Below are 17,808 nucleotides of genomic sequence, written 5' to 3'. Positions count from 1 at the left end.
GTTGTATAATTTGACATAATAAAGCTTCTGCATGTTGATAAAATACACTTTTAGGAATTTTGAAGAGACTTTAGCATTTTTTACGTGATGTCTGTTGTATGATTTACAAAGCAACTGTTTTCAGGGCTGGCTCGTACATATGCTCTTAGAGACAATCAAGACCCTTAATGGGCTTAAGTGATATACTCTTGCATGGAAAAGGTATACACTGTTTTAAAATTTGAAGACACTTTGTCATAGTTTTAAATTATGCTTTTTGCACGGTTACCTTGGCAAAACCTTTCAGGACGTGGCTCATGCACGGGCTCTTAGAAACAAGCCAGGCCGTTGACTCGGCTCTGGCCCGGCTCTTCATCAAGGATGGGAGATCGAATGAGTCCTCACCACTGTAGGGTGGTCACATGTTCAAATGTAGAGTGCAGGCAGCCGTTAAAACGAGGGGCGGGCAGGGACGAGGGAGTGTGAATCCCTGATTCAGTAGAACCGAGGCACAAGAAAGCAGCAGAAGAAACGCGAAAAACACTCAAAGAGGGCAGGGTAGAAACACCCTGACCCCTAGGCCTGCTTAGGGGGTCCCACAAGGACCCCCAAAGCCCCAAAAAATATTTAAAAAAAAAAAAAATCACGGGATACGTGTAGGTACGTGTACCCCGTGAAAAAAAAAATCCGGTCAGATTTTTTTTACTAATTAGCCCCTTGGGGTACCAAATCCCCAGGGTATAATAAAAAAAAGTGTCAGAGGGCCCCAATCCCCCCCACACTGCCCCGGGGACCGCCACCCCCCGGGGCAAAGTAATTATAATAGTAGGGGGCCTCTAAGGTCCCCCGAACCCCAGGGACCGCCACCCCCTGGGCTTTATTACGAAGTATGCGGGGGCCCACGGCCCCCCCGCAGCCCCGGGGACCTGCACCCCCGAAGCTTCGTTTTAAATCAATTTAAAAAATACCAGTGTGGGGGTCTCAAGCCCCCCCCCCCACACTCCCCAGGGACCGCCACCTCCCCGGGGCACTAATATTTAAAATAGGGGGTCCATGATGGACCCCCCAGCCCCTGGGACCACCACCTCCTGGGGCTTTACAATTATTGGGAGGGGGCCGCGCGGCCCCCCTCCTGGAGCCCTTGATGGCCCTGGGGACCGCTGCCCCCCAGGGCCGGCTCCTGCAGTGTCCCGGGGTGTCTACCCCCGGGACACTGCTGTTTGCTATGGTAGGGTGGGAGCCTCGCGGCTCCCACCCTACCATAAAAAACTGCTTTTGTATTTGAAAGAGAGAGCAGGAAATCTGCTCTCTCTTTCAAAAACCAAAGTGGATTGCTTTTCTGCATGGGGAGCAGCATGTTAGCTGCTCCCCATGCAGAAAAGCAATGCTGGCTCCCGCAGGATGCGGGGAGCCGGCAGGGTCCGTGGGGGGCTTGGGGACCCCCCCACGGTCCCCAACAGAGTTGGCCAGCCCCGGAGGATGGGGTCCCCGGGGCCAGAAGTGGCCCGGGAGGGGGGCCACGCAGCCCCCCTCCCCCCCAAAAAAATGGCCGGCCCCGGGGAATGGGGTCCCCAGGGGCAAAAGGTGGCCACAGGAGGGGGGCAAAGCAGCTCCCCTCCTAATTAAAATATAAAATAAAAAAAGGCCCATGCCCCGGGATATTGGGTCCCCGGGGCAGAGTATGGCCCTGGGAGGGGGGCCACATGGCCCCCTTGCCGATTTTTTTTTTTTTAATAAATATTTTAGGCAGGCCCTGGGGGTTGGGGTCCCCAGGGCCAGAAAAAAGAAAAAGAAGGGGGGCTACACAGCCCCCCTTCTTAAAAGTAAAGGAAAATAAACGGGATCGGGAGGAGGCCACGCCCCCTCCCTGCACCGCTCTGGAAACGCACCCCCTGGCGCGTTTGCAGAGAGGGAACTAATTCCCCTTGCATACTGGAGGTCCCTTGGGGCCAACTAGCCCACCAGGAACCTCCAGTAAGCGCCAGGGGGCTCCGTTGCAGAGAGGTGTAAAAAGGGGCTTGGCCTCAGAACACCTCTCTGCAACGCAGCCACCTGGCGCATACTGGAGGTTCCTGGTGGGCTAGTTGGCCCGCAGGGACACCCAGTATGCAAGGGGAATCGAAATTTGCCTAGCTTACGTAACGGTAAGTTTCAATTCTATTAAAGACACGGAGGCGAGGATTATGCTATATCTTCCTTCGCTTTATTAACATAAGGACTCCACAGCAGCTTAGGAAAAGATATAATAAGAACAAAAAATGCTTTAAACATAAAGCATTGACGTAATGTTCAACAAATCAAACAACAACTCCCAAGAGTCTCTTTGCAAAACAATAGTCCATAGTCCTTCCACTCTGTCCATCATCACTATATAACCGGACTTCTCATCATCTTCCTCCTCTTTCTTCGCGCAGATCACGCTTGAGCCTCATTAGTCCTGTTTAGCACCGTCGTTGCCTGTCGAAAAAGGAACAGCATCAGCGAGGTGGTCCAGGAATGCGACAACAAGGCGAGGAGCATTCAGTGATTAACACAGTACTGACAATGTAAAGGAAAACGCTTTACTTACTGCCATACGGGTGGGTAGAGACACCACTGTAGCCTGGGTGGGATAATCCTCGCCTCCGTGTCCTTAATAGAATTGAAACTTACCGTTACGTAAGCTAGGCAAATTTCGATTCTATGTCAGGACCGGAGGCTTCAGATTATGCTAGTTCAAAGCTTACTTACCACCAACTGGGCCAAATCCAGCACCGGCTTAAAATAAAACCTCTTGAAGGTGGAATCCGAGGACCAATCCGCCGCTTGCATTAGGTCCTCCAGACGAGCACCCACCGAGAATGCCTTAGAGGCCATGGCCCCCCTGGTGGAGTGTGCTCCAAAGAGAGAAGTATTGATGCCTGCTTCTTGCATGACCCACCGCACCCACCGAGCAATAGTGGGGGAGGAGACAGCTTTGTGTGGCTTCCGCAGGGCAATCAACAACTGACGCTCGCCCGGAGGGCGCAGATCCAAGGTCAGGTCCTCATAGGCTTTGAGGCATTGCACGACACACAACTTAGGAGTGTCAAGAAAAGCTGGATATGAAATGGAACGCGACGACGTTTTCGTGCGTCGGCCTACTGTAAAAGTAACCCCATCCGGGGAAAAGATGCGTGCAGAGACCTCCAGCGCGCGCACGTCAGAGACGCGCCTACAAGAAACCAAACATAACAACATGGCTAACTTCGCCGACAGCTCTTTAAGAGACAGATAGGAATTGGCCGGCCACGACAGGAACAAATTCAGAACCAAATTGACGTCCCAAAGGACGGAGTACCTGGGTTCCGGAGGCAGCGCGAGGCGGATAGCTCGCAGAAGCCGGCACACAAAAGGATGTTCCCCTACTGGATGGCCATCGATGTTGTCATGGCCAGCCGAAATCGCCGATCGAATAGCATTGATCGTCCTATACGCTAGGCCCTTGTCGGCCAAATGCGCCAGGAAATTCAGCACAGGAACGAGGCCTGCGACCAAGGGATCCAGATCCCTTCGTAAACACCAACGCATCCACTTAAGCCAAGCGGATCTGTAACGCTTCGTCGTACTATCGGCCCATGCTTTGGAGAGCAAGTGCTCAGCCGACCCCGAAAGGCCCGGGAGCGACCAGCATCTCCTGAGAGCCTCCACGCCACGAGGCGGAGAGAGTTCTGCATGACGAGAGGATGCGGTTCCTGATCCGGATTTGTCAGGAGCAGAGGAAACAGGGGGAGTAGGGTTGGAAAATCCCAAGAAAGTTCCAGAAGAACCGGAAACCATACTTGAGACCTCCAGAGCGGCGTAACCAACACCAGCCCCGCACCCTGGCGGCGTATTTGAGCCGCCGTTCGCATGATCATGGAGAACGGGGGAAACGCAAACGGCTGTTCCCGACTCCAATCCTGTAAGAACGCGTCCGTGGCCTCTGCTAGAGGGTCCGGCCTCCAGCTGTAAAACCGCGGCAGCTGGTGGTCGAGACGGGACGCAAAGAGGTCCACCGAGAAGGGGCCCCAGAGGGAGTGAAGCCACCGGAAGACTTCCGGATCCAGTTTCCACTGGCTGGCGTCCCTGAGATGTCGAGAGTGCCAATCCGCCACCTGATTGCACTGGCCTGGCAGATACTCCGCCGTCACCGCAATGTGACGAGACAGGCAATAATCCCAGAAGTCCTTCGCCAAGTCCGCCAAGGCGCGGGACCGAGGACCTCCCAGATGGTTCACATAGCGAACCGCCGAAATATTGTCCATCCGTAACAGGACACAAGCTTTGACCGAATCTTTGGTCCAACAACGAACTGCGAAGGAGCCCGCCAGGAGCTCCAAACAATTGATATGCAATTGTTGTTCTTCTGAAGACCAGGCGCCGCCGGTGGAAAAATCCCCGCACCGGGCGCCCCAGCCGGACCTGCTGGCGTCGGACTCTATGATCAGGTCCGGAGCCGAACCGAAGATCGCCCGACCATTCCATGCCTCCATGTGAGACAGCCACCATGACATTTCCTCCTTCACTTCGTCCGTGAGGGGAACCCACTGATCGTAACTCATCCCACGGCGCAGATGTTGCGCCTTCAGGCGTAGGAGAGCCCTGTAGTGCAGTGGGCCTGGGAAAATCGCTTGGATGGAGGACGAGAGAAGACCCACCACCTTGGCGACATGGCGCAGGGACGTACGATCCCTCGCGATCGTCTGCCGAAGCAGGTGTCGTATCTTCGCGACCTTCCGACCCGGCAGGCTCAAGACCGCCTGTACCGAGTCCACCACGAAACCTAAAAAGGTGATCTGCTGAGTGGGAACCAAAACCGACTTGGAGCCGTTGATGACAAACCCCAGTCTCTGGAGCAAGCCGACAGCTTGACGCAGCTGGCCCGCCAGTACCTCTGGGCACTGCCCCATGAGGAGGATGTCGTCCAAGTATACTAGCATACGGACCCCTTGACTTCTGAGAAACTCCACTACCGGGTGGAGGACCTTCGTGAAGCACCACGGGGCCGAAGAAAGACCGAACAGCAGAGCGGTGAATTCGAACACCCTGTCGTCCTACAGGAATTGTAGGAAACGACGATGAGGGGGGTGGATGGGGACGACCAAATAGGCGTCCTTGAGATCCAGTCTCACCATCCAATCCCGAGGGAGGAGCACGTCTCGCAGGAGGTGGATCCCCTCCATCTTGAAGTGACGGTAGACCAACCACCCATTGAACTCTTTGAGATTGATCACAGGCCTTTTGCCCCCATCCGTCTTGTCCACTAAAAAGACGTTGCTGAGGAACCCATGCGGGTGGCGCGTTGATAGACGGATGGCTCCCTTGCGCAGCAAGTCCGAGATCTCCCCGTCTATCAATCGCGCGTCTGACTCTGAAAAAACCATCGGGCGCGGGGGCCTCGCTTGAGTGGGCTGGTCGTAAAACTCGATATGGAAACCTCGTACAGTCTGCAAAACCCAAGCGTCGGCAGTGAGCAATTCCCACTCCTCGTAAAAGCTTGCCAGCCGCCCCCCAATTGGAACCTGATCCAAACAAGGTACACTTACCGGGGGCATTTCCTTGTCCGGCGTTCTTCTTGAACCCTCTGCCGCCGAAGCGCTGTCCCCTGGTGGGGTAGAAGTTGGTATAGTTGGCAGAGGTCTGGTATTGACCTCTTCCGGAGCCTTGTCCTTTGTTGTTGGTCTGCTGACCACGGCCGATCGCGCGGCCCCTACCGCGACCGGCCCCTCCAGAGAAACGCTGGTGGAACACCCTCTTGATGCTAGACTGGGCCTTATCCAGCAACGTGAACGTATTCACAAACTTGCCCAGCTCCCTGATGAAGGGCTCGCCGAAGAGGCCACCCTGGGCCACAGCACCCGCCTCCGACGAGGCCAGGTCCCCCAACTTCGGGTCCAGCTTGATTAGGAGCGAACGCCGCCTCTCAGTTGACAGGGCACAGTTGGCGTTGCCCAAGAACACAATCACCCTCTGGGCCCAATTCGAGAGCACCTCCGGTGAAATGGCGGTGCCATTCGCTCTAGCCTCCTCCGCCATGTCGAGGATCTTCGTGGCGGGCCCGACCGCATCTAACAATTTGTCCTGGCAGGCCCGCCAGGACCGGTCAATACCCTTCCTAGGGTCCTTCATAAACTTCGCCAGGAAGTTGGCCATCTTGGGGTCCAATTCTGGGGTCATGGCCACTTTCCCTTCCAAAGTTGGCCGAGGGCACTCCCCACGTAGGCAACCCCTCGCTTCCATTTCCAGGGGCTTGCGCAGCCTGCCCGCGACAAATTTCGCCACCGTCTCCCCCGGTGCCCAGGCTGCGGACCGGGGGTGGACTATCTCGTCCGGGTCCAGCATGCCCGACTCATCCCGGGGCATCTCCTTGGCAGAGGGCGCCGGAAGCCAAGATCGGGTCGACTCCCCGTCGTCATCCGTGTCCGGAGAGTCGTAGATTGGGGAGGCGGGGGCCGTAGACACGTCCCCTGAAGCACTAGGATCCACCAAGGGTGTAGGGGGCACCGCTGTCGCCTTAGCCAGGAAGGCGTCGCGAAGACGCTCAAAAGCGCCCCTGTCCACACCTTGGGCCTCCGATGACGGCCCCTCCTTACAAGGCCTCTTCGGGGCGGGTGGCAACCCGCCGGATGTCCCCGGGAGCTCGGGGGACGGAGGCACATGCGCCGCTGCCAGCTTCGCGCACTCTTCCACGATGCGGGCGGAAAGGCGGTCTTCCATGGGGCCTACCACCTCCGTCACGCAGCGGTAGATGGAATTGTCCACCGCCTGGTAGAACTCGTCGTCCTGCAGATAGGGGCAGGGTTCCTCCTCGTATTCCCCTTCCATCTCGGAACCAAGGGCAAATGTGGGGCACCCAAGAGGGCGGCAACCGAGAAAGTTCTCGAATGTGGGCAAGCCAAGCGGCTGCGATCACGTTTTGGGCCAACTGACGTGGCAGGTGGGCTGCATCAACCCCCAAGCGCGCAGACCCTCCTCGCCGGGACCGGGTCTTCGCACCCCTCAAGCGCGCTAGGCCACACTTTGGATAAAGAGGTGCACAAAGGACACCCGAAGGCGATTCACGCGGTCCGAGCCGCCATACAGACCCCAACGGGGGCGTCAAGAGTAGGAAAATTACAGACCCGGGGCACCAGGTGTCAGAGGGGTACGCGAGGGCTGGCTCCTGCGCAAGCAGACTCCACGGCGCGGCTCCTGGCACTGCGGAGGCGCGCCGAAGGGTCGGCGAGACGACAGGCCGCCCCCTGGCGGTCTATGTACACACCGCACACAAGTGGGAAATAAAGTCGCGTAGGAACGAAGAACGTTCCCGCAACTGGGGACTCTGTAAGGGAATAAACCATGCAATGAGTCCCCCCAACGATCGTACACAATACAATCAATCACATTGAAAAAGGGAAAAATATAGGAAAAGCACTTATCTGGCTGCGGGAGCAGCGAAGAAAGAGGAGGAAGATGATGAGAAGTCCGGTTATATAGTGATGATGGACAGAGTGGAAGGACTATGGACTATTGTTATGCAAAGAGACTCTTGGGAGTTGTTGTTTGATTTGTTGAACATTACGTCAATGCTTTATGTTTAAAGCATTTTTTGTTCTTATTATATCTTTTCCTAAGCTGCTGTGGAGTCTTTATGTTAATAAAGCGAAGGAAGATATAGCATAATCTGAAGCCTCCGGTCCTGACATAGAATTAGTTCTCCCTCTGCAAACGCGCCAGGGGGCTGCGTTGCAGAGAGGTTTAATGATGCCACGCCTCTTTTCACACCTCTCTGCAACACAGCCCCCTGCTGCATACTGGCGGTTCCTGGTGGGCTAGTTGGCCCCCAGGGACCCCCAGTATGCAAGGGGACTTAATCCCCCAATTTAGAACGCCCTACGGGTGTGTTTCCACAGTGGTGAAGGTAGGGGGCGGGGCTAGAGATGATATTTGTGAAAACATGCCCTGTGGTGCGTTTTAAGTTGAGGAATTAATTCTTCTTCAATCCAGAGGTCCCCTATGAGCAAATTAGTCCAACAGGTACCTCCAGTAAGCGCCACGGAGCTGCGTTGCAGAGTGTTGTAAAAAGGGGGTGTGCCCTCTGAACACCTCTCTGCAACGCAGCTCCCTGGCGCATACTGGAGGTACCTAGTGGGCAGTAGGCTCACAGGGGACCTCAGGATTGAAGAAGAATTAATTCCTCAATCTAAAACGCGCCACAGGGCGTGTTTACACACATGTCATCTCAGGCCCTGCCCCTTTCCTTCACTATTGAGCGAAATATTCCTCTAAAATCAGCCGAACTACGAATTCTGATTTACTCACCTGTTATCACGAGAGATGTCAGTGCTGCATCTTTGAGCCCAGTACGGACCCTGGGAAGTAAATCTAACCATACTTACAGTAACTTGAATTTCCTTCCATAGGCTAACATTGACTGGTTTCCCTTGGAAATTTTTCTAAGTGTGGAGTTTTTGGAAGTTTAAAAAATTCCTTAAAAATCAGCCGAACTAACTTGAATTTCCTTCCATAGGCTAACATTAACTGGTTTCACTTGGAAATTCTTCTAAGTGTGGAGTTTTGGAAGTTTAGAAAATTCCTCAAAAATCAGCCGAACTATGAATTCCGATTTACTCACCTGTTATCAGGAGAGACCTCAATGCTGCATCTTTCAGCCCACTACTGATCCTGAAAGGTAATTCTAATCGTAGTTACAGTAACTTGAATTCCCTTCCATAGGCTAACATTGACTGGATTCACTTGGAAATGTTTCTAACCCCCACATGCATCAATGTAAGGTTCTGCGATTCCTTATTTGCGAAAATTAGGGAATCGCAAATAAGGAATCGCAAAACGGGATGCAACAATTAATTTGCATAATTTTTGCGATTCGGCAAAAATCGCAATTTTTACCGAATCGCAAATATTATTATTATAATTGCATTTATTGAGCGCACAGCTACCCGGAGGTTTCCCGGCGCTAGAGCAAACGGAGGATGAACCAGTGTAGAAGACCAAAGGCATGGCAGTTACATGTTAAAAAGCCAGGTCTTAATACCTTTGCGGAATGTCATATAACAGACTTCCGAGCGAAGAGATTGGGGCATAGAGTTCCATAAGGAAGGAGCCAGAAAGGCGAACGAACGTCCGCCCATCTTGGCTCGCTTGACACGTGGAATTAGAAACTTGTTTTGGGTAGAAGATCTTAAAGTGCGGGATGGGACATAATGCTGGACCAAGGAAGATAGGTATTTCGGGGCTTTGTCCATTTTAATACGGTGCATAATGCAAAGGGCTTTGAATTTTATACGGCTCTCAATTCGTAACCAATACAGTTTGTGCAGATGGGTAGTAGCCGAAGATCTAGCAGGTAAGTTACATATCAGACGCACAGCCATATTCTGAACCACCTGAAGTTTCTTTAATACCTCCTTACAGGCGCCCAGAAGTAGTACGTTCCCGTAGTCCATCTGAGAGATGACAAGGGCTTGGACCACGGTTCTCAGGGTATCCACTGGGAGCATCCATGTGATTTTTCTAAGCCACCTGATGATGGTGGTGCAGGTGGCGGAGACCTTTACCACATGTTGCTTCAGTGACAGCTGGTTGTCGAGCAGAACCCCGAGATTACGGGCTGAATCTGAGGGGGTAGGTAACGGGCCCATCTGTGGGGGCCAATGTTGTGGGCCCCACAAAGAAGTATTGGGACCGAATAGGAGCAGCTCCGTTTTGTCCCCATTGAGCTTTAGTTTATGTCTCTGCATCCAATTGGCGATCTGTTCCAAACCAGACTGCAAGGAAGACGACGACGAGTGATTCTTGGTGGAAAGTGAGTAGACGATTTGCGTGTCGTCAGCATAAGAATATATTGTGAGACCCGCTTGCTCTGCCAAGAAAGCAAGCGGTCTCACGTAAAGATTAAAAAAGAGGGGACTAAGAATCGACCCTTGGGGAACACCGTGAGGGGAAGAGTAGATAGAAGAAACAGAAGTAGAGGAAAAGACCTGAAAAGTGTGATTAGAAAGAAAACTAGCAATCCAAGCCAGGGCTGTACCATCAATCCCCACGGATTGCAAGGTGGACAATAGGATGGGATGGGAGACGGTGTCAAATGCGGCACTCAAATCAAGCAAGATGAGTGCCACAGTCTCCCCATTGTCCACCTGTCTCCTGATGGTCTCAGACACGCCAAGAAGCGTAGTCTCCGTGGAGAAGCCAGCCCTGAACCCAGACTGAGAGCAGTGAAGAAGATGAGAAGATTCGACATAAGAGGTGAGAAGAGAATTCACATGTTTTTCAAGAATTTTAGAATAATAGGAGAGGAGAGAGATAGGACGAAAATTAGAAGGGTTATTAGAATCCGCATTGGCCTTCTTTAGCAATGGAACCACCATCGCGTGTTTCCATTCACTGGGGACTGTAGCCTCCTCCAATGAGGCATTCAGCATATCTAAAATGATCTGAAGCAAGTTTGGGTCCAGGGTGCCCATTATTTGAGGGGGCAGAGGGTCAAGGGGAGAGCCCGATTTAATTTCATGTAAATATTTCTGAAGGAGCGGGAGAGATATCGGTTCCCAAGAGAGAATTGGTGAAGTAGTATGAATACCATCATCAGCAACAGCGAAACAGGGGGTGGGAAGTACGGGCTCGGGGATAGTAGGAGCATTGGGAGTGGCGTCAAGAATAGCATAGATCTTATCAATTTTATCCAAAAAGAATTCAGCCAAAGCATTGCATTGAGAAGAATCCAAAGAAGGGTCTTTTGGTGCAGAGGACATGCCAGAAAGATCTTTTACTAATTTGAACAGAGCCTTAGGTCTATTATGGGCCTTGAGTATGATGCTATTTGCATGATTGGCTCTAGCAGTGTCACAGGCGGAGTGGTATGCCCGAAGGGCAGCCTTGTAGTTTGATTTCTTAAGTGTGCAATAGTCCGAACGCCATATGCGCTCCAGTTTCTTGCAACGGGATTTTTCCTGACGCAATGAGTCGTTAAACCAGGGAGCTGGTGGGTGATGGAACTGTGACTTGTTCCTCTGAGTGGGAAGACACAAATCTAGGGCTGTATTTAGCCAGGAATTGACCACAGATACCTCCTTGGTAGACATAATAGGAGATGTTGGTTTGGAGTTGTCGAGGCAGGAATTTAGTTTGTCTATATCCAAACGTTTCCAGTTCCTGCTAGCTTTGTGAGGGTGAAAGCTAGAGGAATTATTGTGAGCTGGTATCCTAATTGAAAAGTTGACAATAAAGTGATCAGACCAAATGACAGGAGAGGAAGAATGGTGAGTAATACAGTTGAGGTTTGAGATAATGGGATCCAATAAATTACCGGCTTTATGGGTGGGGCCGGAATTGTGTAGGTGAAGGTCCAGGGCAGCTAAGTCCTGAAGTAAACGCATACTAATGGGAGAAGATGTGAGATTAAAATGAATGTTTAAGTCACCCACTACTAAAAAGTTAGTGGATTGTAAAATAAGAGGAGCGATGAGCTCGGGAAAGGAAGAAGCCCATGAATTGGCCGAACCCGGGGGGCGATAAATCAGGGTTCCAGTCAAAGAGTATTGCGGGGTGAGAGAAAGTTTAAAGAGGCCAGCCTCGCAGTTTGGGAAATCTAAATCCTCCCATTTACAAGAAAACTCTCTTTTAAAAATTATAGCTATGCTTCCTCCCTCCTTGAGCACACGATTTCTCCCCAAATAGGTGTAGTTATTAGGGAGAGCCATAGCAATGTCAGGACCAGAACAATTGCTAAGCCATGTTTCCGTTAGAAACATTGCGGCAGGACTTGCCGATTCGAGAAGATCAAAAATCTCTCTTTCATGTTTTGCCAGAGATCGGCAGTTTATGCTGATAAAATTCATAGAAGGAATAGATGTAGGCATATTAGAGGGGGCCGAATGCGTGGCCTGGGTGGTGGTCCAGAAGGAAGAGGACAGGGAGTCTGTGACCGCAGGGATGGAATCCAGAGTGAGGGCACAAGCACGACATTTTAATGGAGCATCTTGGCAATTAAAAATTGAAGCCAAGGTGCAGGAGGAGGTCTGTAAAGACAATAGATCAGAACGGGAATATGTTATGTAGCCTGGGGCAGATGGAGTGGTCCCTGGTCCCGTCCTGGCGCGGACGGGCGCAGACGGGCAGGACTCTGGCTTGACTCCGGTGCGATGACGGCGCGTCCGCTGAACGCGTCCGCTGCGCGGAGTCATAGCCGTTTATTTTTATAGTCTTTCCTCTCGCCCAAAGGGAGGAAGCCCTGCCCAAGATGGCTGCCGCACTAGCTCTGCCCTAACCCCAGGTCGAACAGCCCCAAGATCGGCCGGACCCTCTGAGGGAGGTAGCGCTGGGTGTGGTGAGTAAAGAGAAGATCAGAATTATTTTAGCAATTTTAAAAAGTGTCTTGACCCAAAATCGGAAAAGACAATCAGCGTCGCGATAAATCCGCGCGCTGGGTGCAGGGAGGGGGAAGGACACAGAGGGTAGTGCAATCAAAGTACAAAAGTTTTAAAACAAGGAGTAAAAAGAAATGTAACTGCCCGGCTCAAGCCTCAGGCACCGAATGCAGGAATCAGGAAAATATTATGCGAATTCTAAATTGCGATTTCGCGATTCCCATTGATTCCTATGGGCCAAAAGGCCCATGGGAATCAATGGGAAGGCATTGACATTTTGCGAATTTCTATTAGCGATTCGCAAAATGTTAATGCATTACATGGGTGCAGGGGGGGGTCCAAATGACCCCCGTGCACCCCTGAAATTGAATTTTAAGTGCATGTTACACACACACATGTCCTAAGGACATGTGTGTCTGTACCATTACAGTGTTTAAAATGCAATTTTGTGCATTTTAAAACTTTTTCGCAAATTACCACGAGGTTCACCCTTGTGGTAATTTGCACCCCCTAATTGGGAATTTGCAATTTCAAAAGCAATCATGCATTGCTTTTAAGGAATCGCACATTTGCGATTCCTTAAAAGCAATCGCATTTTTGGAATTCGCAAAAAATAGCGATTTTTCCAAAAATGTTTGATGCATACTAAAAAGATATTTAGGAATCGCAAACGGCCGATTTTACCGAATCGCACCGTTTGCGACTCCTAAATACCTTGATGCATGTAGCCGTAAGTGTGGAGTTTTGGAAGTTTAAAAAATTCCTCAGAAATCAGCCGAACTACGAATTCAGATTTACTCACCTGTTATCAGGAGAGACCTCAGTGCTGCAACTTTCAGCCCACTACTGATCCTGAAAAGTAATTCTAACCATACTTACAGTAACTTGAATTTCCTTCCATAGGCTAACATTGACTGGTTTCACTTCGGAATTCTTCTAAGTGCGGAGTTTTGGAACTTAAAAAAATTCCTCTAAAATCAGCCGAACTACGAATTCCGATTTACTCACCTGTGCTGCATCTTTCAGCTCACTACTGTTCCTGAAAAGTAAATTTAACTGTACTTTACCAGTCAACAAACTCCAGTATTCTAGAAGCACTAGCATTGACTCCTACTTAACTGAGGAAGCCTGGTCCAATTACCTTCAGGCCCACTTCAATTCAGCAATAGAGTCGGCAACAACCAGCCGATCAAAGAAGGGCAGAAAAACTCGAGCCGGGATTCCACAACTGGTCATTACCTCATTAACCCCTTCACTGCGGCGGCTATTCCGCCGCAGTGCTAAGGGGGCGGGGCGGCCGCGCGGTGGCCACATGCTGGTGACGGAACCGCTCCGTCACCAGCCTCGGTTGAGCTGTGCTCATGACGGAGCGGTTCCGTCATGGCCCGCCCCACTCAATGGAACGTCCAGCGCAGGCACAGAATTCACGCCGCGCAGGCGTTCCGAGCGGGCCATGACGGAACCGCTCCGTCATCAGCACAGCGCACCCGCAGCTGATGACGGAGCGGTTCCGTCATCAGCATCCAAGGAGTAAAACCCTACCAAAAAACAAATCATAAGCTGGTTTGTAAAAGGAAAAGCGGAGGGGACGCCAGGCCCCAACGGGATTCCGCCAATCCTCTACAAACAAAACCCGGAATACTGGGCTGCGGCCTTACTACCACTTTTCAAACAGGTAATAGACACCACAACAATTCCAGCATCGTGGAAAGGCTCAATATTAGCACCAATACACAAGAAAGGCAATGTAAAGGACCCAAAAATTACAGATTAATAGCCTTAATTGATAACGAGGCCAAATACTATGCTGGTCTTCTTCTAGAAGAGCTCTCGGAATGGTCGGAAGCAAATGCAGTAATTCCCATCACCTAGACTTGATTCCGCAAAGAATTGGGCACATCAACAAACATTTTGGCCCTTTCACTCCTCATCGATGCCTCGAAGACAGGTAATCTGCCCTTGTATTTATGTTTTATTGACTTCGCCGCAGCGTTTGACAATATCAACAGGAACTTACTATGGTCAAAGTTGAAAGATAGGAACATTCCATCTGGGTTATTAACACAGCTGATCTTATTACATACTGGCACTTGGGTCCAAGTCAAGCTAAGATCAGGAGACCTCCTATCAAGGAAAATACAAACCACAAACGGCCTAAAACAAGGGGGTGTGCTGGCGCCAACATTATTTAACATCTTTATGTCTGACCTTGCACGGCAGCTGGATGAAAGCAACTCTCATGCTCCAAGCATAGGTGGCTTTACTCTCCCTAATTTAATGTACCCTGACGACATTGTCCTAATCAGTAGAACACCGATAGGGCTACAACATCTAATCAGCACAACCTTTAATTATGCAACAGAGAACAGCCTAAGCATCAACCTCTCAAAGACCAAAACAATGAGGATTAATGCCAAAAGATCATCAGCAGGGTACTGCTGGCACATGGGAGGGCTCACACTTGAAATAGTGGAGGAATACAAGTACCTCGGCATAATTGTGGACAGTAAGGGCTCATTCCAACAGCAAAAGGAAGCAATTAAACGGAGGGGTACCAGCATAGCGATTGCACTAAGGTGCCTAAAAACAAAAGCAGTCGGCCAAAGCTTTACCGCCCTGCTTCAAGTACTCCAGGCAAAATTAACACCGGCCATAACGTATGGAAGCGAATGCCTTCGAGGGAGGGACGCTCAGCTATTGAACAGCACAATAGCGAAAGCGATCAGAATGATATTCAGTCTGCCCACCTACACCTCGCCGGCACAAATAAGGCTGGAATTTGGGCTAAGAAACCAAACGATGGAGCGCATGGGCGCCTACGTCAAAAGATGGCACAAAATCCAGAGAGGAGAAGCTGCAAGTCTCAATGCCTACTTATGGAAAGAGATAGAAAGAAAGAGCAACAGCGCGGCCGCAAAATATTTAAACCAATCAATAAACTCCTTGTGCCTACAAGAAGCCTGGAAGTGCAGCGGGTCTCATAACATCTTCAAACAGTTAGTTAATAAATCAGTTAGAGCTATCTCATTTACAGAGGACAAAGCAAGCCTAGTCAACCGTGCCCATGGCTGGATGGTCATTCAAAGCTACACAAGCAGCCTCAGCCAAAGCTATCTAGGGGTTGGGTTCACTAGGCGCATAAAGGAGAAGTTCTTGCATCTACGGCTGGGCCTACTTCCATCACAAAAACACCTCCCTCCATGGAAAAGGCCCCAAGTAACAATCAACTGCCGAACATGTGGGAACGCAAAAGAAGACATTCAACATCAAATTTGCACCTGCAAAGGCTTGGCCACAGAGCGCAGATTACACTTAAAAGTGCCCTTCCACAAGCTGGGCATAAGATCATGCCGGCAAGCGGTCATGGCTTGCTTCGATGGAAAACACATTCAATTAGCTAGCCATATCGTAACATTTTTGGAGAAAGCAGAAAAGAAACAAGATAGCCAGTCGGCAGACACCAGCTGAAGCAAAAACCAAGAAGAAAATTAAAGGGGCACTGAACAGCGAGCCAATCTGCACATTACAACGAGGTTTAAAACCCAGGGGCAATGCCTTTTACACAGCCACCGCAGGAATATAAGGGACTCAGAGTGAAAGTAGCATACATCTTTGCAGCAACGACTATCTACCGCAGGAAACTATAGATGGCAGACAAAGTGCATTCTCCCCCCGCCACACTGCATGCTTTACAAGGACCCAACCCCACATCAAACTCGGGAGTCGTACTTGATTTTCTGCAGTGTGCTGCTTGTTTATTAAAATTTAAGTTCTCTGGTCAATTACCTCATTGACCCACCATTCTCTTTATTTATTCGTACATATTCAAATACAGTATTTAGGAATAAACTTGCACTTATAATACAATATATACATTCACCGCCCATTCCACTGGGCCTTTTATTTGACTTCAGGGTTGCGCCAGCAGGCCACAATCCAGATCACCTGCTCCATACGTTAACCCCCTTCTGGTCAACAGAGCCGCAGGTGAGGAAAGCGCCCACTTGGGCAACCAGCGGCCTCTGGGGTAGGGCTGAAAAGCCAAGGCCACCAGCAGGTCGGCCCCAACTCTCCCGCCAGCCCAGAGTCCATACTGATTTAGCAAACCTGTTCGGAGTTAACTGTCTCTAGACAAGAAGTTCCCGTGGTATTCTTGTCCGGAACCCCGCTACTGCCCTAATCGAATCCTTATTAATAGGGATGGGTGGGTGGGTGTCTTCTCTTGGAGACGTCCGACTCCTGGATGATCAGCGGACAAAGAGGGGGCCTCTAGGCTGGTCGCGGGCTTTTAAACCTCGCGCCCTACTAACACTTCCGGGGCGTACCTCGTCCTTTGTTCCCATTGGTCCTGACGCGACGCTCACTTCCGGGTCACGCAACCCGGAAGTGACCCGGCTCCGGGTCGGCCCTTTTGCTGCCACTAACGACGCCATTCCCCGATGGGGGTTGGCGCCTTCCATAGATGGCAGACAAAGTGCATTCTCCCCCCGCCACACTGCATGCTTTACAAGGACCCAACCCCACATCAAACTCGGGAGTCGTACTTGATTTTCTGCAGTGTGCTGCTTGTTTATTAAAATTTAAGTTCTCTGGTCAATTACCTCATTGACCCACCATTCTCTTTATTTATTCGTACATATTCAAATACAGTATTTAGGAATAAACTTGCACTTATAATACAATATATACATTCACCGCCCATTCCACTGGGCCTTTTATTTGACTTCAGGGTTGCGCCAGCAGGCCACAATCCAGATCACCTGCCCCATACGTTAACCCCCTTCTGGTCAACAGAGCCGCAGGTGAGGAAAGCGCCCACTTGGGCAACCAGCGGCCTCTGGGGTAGGGCTGAAAAGCCAAGGCCACCAGCAGGTCAGCCCCAACTCTCCCGCCAGCCCAGAGTCCATACTGATTTAGCAAACCTGTTCGGAGTTAACTGTCTCTAGACAAGAAGTTCCCGTGGTATTCTTGTCCGGAACCCCGCCACAGGACGAGGAGCTTACTGGCGGACTCGACCTCCCCCCCCTGCGCTCAAGAGCTTCGGAGACGGCTCCTAGGACTGTTTCTATAAATATCTCCATACCTGCCTCCGACAAGTGGACTCCGTCCTTTGCATATAACTCCGGCCTTTCTGCCTGAATTAATTTATGGCGAATCGCTTTAATACTCGATTGTTTCAGGATTTCCGCCACCGATTGGTTCAGTCTTTTGACAGATCTGTTTATTGCCTTCCTGGGTGCGCCCCGAGCCCACACGAGTCTCGGGATGACTTCCGACCACAGTACTATAGCTTCTGGGAAAATGTTTTTGATTGCTGCTAAGGTAGAAAACAGGGATTCCTTCACTTCTCTCCTCCCGCCTGGAATCATGTCGTTGCCTCCGCAGTGCAACACGAATACGTCTGGCGAAGGCATGCCTTTTGCCAGAGCCGCTTTTACATCCCTCGGGACGTCCGCTAGGC

This window comes from Lissotriton vulgaris, chromosome 4_1 (genome assembly GCF_964263255.1).
Source record: "Lissotriton vulgaris chromosome 4_1, aLisVul1.2, whole genome shotgun sequence".
NCBI lineage: Eukaryota > Metazoa > Chordata > Amphibia > Caudata > Salamandridae > Lissotriton > Lissotriton vulgaris.
The sequence above is the reverse complement of the archived record's forward strand: the minus strand, read 5'-3'. Positions refer to the sequence as shown.